This window comes from Leptonychotes weddellii, unplaced genomic scaffold (genome assembly GCF_054177405.1).
Source record: "Leptonychotes weddellii isolate Sample4059 unplaced genomic scaffold, ASM5417740v2 HiC_scaffold_11335, whole genome shotgun sequence".
In the NCBI taxonomy this organism is placed as follows: Eukaryota; Metazoa; Chordata; class Mammalia; order Carnivora; family Phocidae; genus Leptonychotes; species Leptonychotes weddellii.
The window spans coordinates 1-3,727 of NW_027691018.1; the positions used below are offsets into that span (position 1 = coordinate 1).

The 3,727-nt window shown below is 52.1% G+C and overlaps 1 long non-coding RNA gene across 1 annotated transcript; it reads left to right on the forward strand.

Annotated features, from left to right (window-relative positions):
* The first annotated feature begins 178 nt into the window (after nucleotides 1–178).
* LOC115938617 (uncharacterized) lies at nucleotides 179–2,317 on the forward strand. The gene is made up of 2 exons (XR_014141612.1): nucleotides 179–1,336; nucleotides 1,656–2,317. It is a non-coding gene; the product is annotated as an uncharacterized LOC115938617 (long non-coding RNA).
* Nucleotides 2,318–3,727: the final 1,410 nt, after the last annotated feature.

Sequence of the window (3,727 nt, forward strand, 5' to 3'; positions counted from 1 at the left end):
TTTTTTTTTTTTAAAGATTTTATTTATTTGACAGAGAGAGATACAGCGAGAGAGGGAACACAAGCAGGGGGAGTGGGAGAGGGAGAAGCAGGCTTCCCGCCGAGCAGGGAGCCCGATGCGGGGCTCGATCCCAGGACCCTGGGATCATGACCTGAGCCGAAGGCAGACGCTTAACGACTGAGCCACCCAGGCGCCCCAGGGTATGGTTATTATTATCCCTACTGACTAGAGAGGAAAACTGAGTGCAGAAAAGTAACTAGCTTAAGGCCACACCGCCAGGTAGTTGAGAAGGGATTGGAATCCTTCAGGATTGCTGACCGTCTCCTGGCCACTTCTTTCTTTTCTTCCTGAGGGGCTCTGAAATCTTGGCTACATGTCTGTGCCTGGGAGCAATGGCACGGGACCTGTTATATTACCCATCAACATTAAACCTTTCCCTGAACGCTACCACAGCTAGATAGGTTTTCATTTCCTTTTCTTGTGGTAGGAGGCTTGGTGCAGACTTGAGAAAATCTGCTTAGAAGCCAAAAAGCCAATAATTTGTCTTTTCTTCCCCTCTGTGCCTGTCTCCCCATTTGAAAGGGGTCCATGTAGGAAGCTGTCCCTGTTGACAAATGGAGGGTGAGGTAACAGGTCCCGTGCAAAGGGGGAATCCTTGGATTAGTGGCTAAAATCATCATCTCTGTCCACTTCTCTTTGTTGAGCTCTTACTATGCTCCAGCCCCCGTGCTAAGCTCTGTCCATGCACCGTATCACTAAATCATCACAATGTGAAGAAGTAGGTATACCAGATGACGGAAGGGCTCCTGAGACTTGGAGAGGTTAAAAAACTGATCTAAGGTCATATTTGGTAAGTGACTATAACCTAGGACCTGAAATGGTCTCTCTGACTCCAAAACTCATACCAATAACTATTCTTCTCTGCCGCTCATGTGTGTCTGTTGAATGCTGTAAAGTCAAGCCTCCTGGTTCTATTGTTAGCTCCAACTCTGTCTCTTGGGGTGATCAGATGGTCTAGAGTCCTGCCTTCCACATTCACAGTAGTTGGGCTGCTTCACAGCTGGGAATGGAGAAGAGGGATGAAGGAGGGATGGAGGAGAGGCTGTACTCCAGACTCCAGTGTTAATTCCAGTTGCAGTCAGGACTGGTGGAGCGCAAGCCCCAGGCGTGCCTGGAGCTCATGTCTCTAAGGGCACTTGGGTTGGCAGAAGCAGGCATTGCCCATGTGCCCAGGGTTAGAATCCTCCTTTCTGAACACCCTCCATCCCTATTCCAATCAGGCATGCAGTGGGCCTGTCCCTTTGCTTCTCCAGATGCTTAAAAAATAAATGGACAGGTGGGTGTTTATTCTCTACTGTTTTCGCGTGTATGATCATAGCTGAGTTACTTCCCCTTCCTAGACCTCAGTTCCTCCACTTATAATATGAAAGGGATTGGATTATGTCAAGTTCCTTCTAGTTTTTGGGTTCCTACCCTGGCTCTGGTAAGGAGGTGGGTGTCTGTGAGCTAGTCCCAATGGGCTCAGGTAGGCATATGCTGAGTCCCATGCACATAACCAGATACGTTCTTGCCTTCTATTTATCTTGTCCCAAATGTCCCATCGCTGTCCCTCCACTGATTTCTCTAATCCTTCTTTATCCACCTCTGCCCTCCAGACAACTCAGTGGTTGGAGATCCTCCAGCGGCTTTGCCTGCACGACCGGCTGTCAGTCCAACACCGGGGCCTAGTCATTGCCTATAACCTGCTGGCAGCCGACGCTGAGCTGGCCAAGAAGCTGGTGGAGAGTGAGCTGCTGGAGATCCTGACTGTTGTGGGCAAACAAGAGCCAGATGAGAAGAAGGGGGCAGTGGTGCAGACAGCCCGGGAATGTCTCATCAAGTGCATGGATTATGGCTTCATTAAACCAGTGTCTTAGACAGGGGCCCACAGGGCTGCTGGGGCTGGTCCTGTAGTATGAAGAGTCCTAAGCTGGGAACTCAAGCGTGTCATTTCAGCGGGGGATCTTAGCAGTGACAGTGAAGTCTCCATATAAAAGAAAGACTTGAGTGTTCCCTGAGTTGTCGACCTTCCCCTTGGCCCTAGGACAGTTTGGATGTTTCATTGGCTCTCTTGCTGTCTCCTTACATCTATCATGTTCCAGAAATTCCTAGAATAATTTTCATCTGTGATTCGGAATACAAGTTGGATAATTCTTTCGGTACCCATTCCAAAGGCCAGGATAATGGGCTGAATTCTTTGTTTTTGGAAAATGGATTGTGTGGTAAGGTAAGACCTAATAGGTGTGTGAATAAAAAAGTTAGTGCTATTGTGTCTGGATGTTGAGCTGTGCTGGTTTTCATAGAGAACACTTTTTGTGATCGTTCTCTAAATGGAAGTAACCCCAATGTCCATAGAAAATGGATACATTGGCATTAATGAAATTGCAATTTCCCCTAAGACATGGCGGCCATCTGGCTTCAGTGTGTTTAGGGCTTAAGGCTTCTGGGCAGGAAAGCAGGCAGTGGTGAAAAGAAGAAACTTCTGTATGCCAAGGTTGCAAGGCAGATTGGCAGGAGGGCACCCGTGAGAGCAGCATTTGGAGTCGGGGTTGGACTAAACCGCCCCGGAGCCCCCACCACGTGTGTTGTCCTGGAGCCCGCACTATGTGCGTAGTCCGCAGGAGGCACGGGGTCAATCAGCTCTGCGGGCAGCCTGCTCCCGAGCCCTTCCCGCCTTCGACTTCTTGGGCCTGTGCCCAAGGAAATACTTGCTCATTTTTGTTTTCCCTGAACCCCAACACCAGTGCGTTTCACCATCTATCGCCGAATCCCAGCTTCCTGGAGGGGCTAGGAAACTCTGCCTTTGACGCATCTGCTTTAAGAATTTCAGCAATAAGGGGCGCCTGGGGGCTCAGTCCGTTAAGCAGGGGACTTCGGCTCAGGTCATGATCTTAGGGTCCTGGGATCGAGTCCCGTATCAGGCTCCTGGCTTGGTGGGGAGCCTGCTTCTCCCCCTGCCTGCAGCTCCCCCTGCTTGTGCTCTCTCTCTCTCTGACAAATAAGTAAAACGTTTTAAAAAAGAGAATTTAATCAATAAGACAAAAGGGGAAGAGTCAGAGGCTCGATTTCCTACCTCCTCCCCACTGTGCCCACACTCACTTCCTTCCCTGGGTGGGGGGCAGGGCACATCTGGGCAAGTCAAAACAGGAACCCATCTGCTGGAAGCGCCCCACCTGGGGCCACCCACCTTAGCCACCACTGTTGTCCTAACAGGCATGGATGCCCAGATTGGGTAGATACTGCTGTTGCTCGGTGCCCCCCACCTCTGTGCCCCCCTAGCTGGGCAGCCTCCCCCAGGGGTACAAGGAGGCTGGAGCGCTCTGGTGCCTCCACGGAGGGGCCTGCGGGGTGGGCGGCAAGTGGGTAGGGAGGTTCTTCCAGCAACTTAGCTCAGGGCTTCAAAACCTCGCTTCCCCCCACCCCTGAGGGGTCTAGTGGCTCCCTCCTGATCACTGTTAGCGGACGGGGCCATTGAGGCAGGCGCTGCCCCGCGCGCTCCTCTCCTGGCCAGGCAGGGTCGCTTCCTGGCTCCAGACTCTGCAGAGACTTCCCCAGAAAGACCAGCGTGGACGCCTTAAGGCCGTGGTGACCGGGGCCATGGGGTGGGTGGAGAGGGCGCGAAGCCAGATGCCACCACCTGCGAGCAAGGGGAAGCCCAGAGCACACAGAAAGGAGGGGGGCTTCGGGA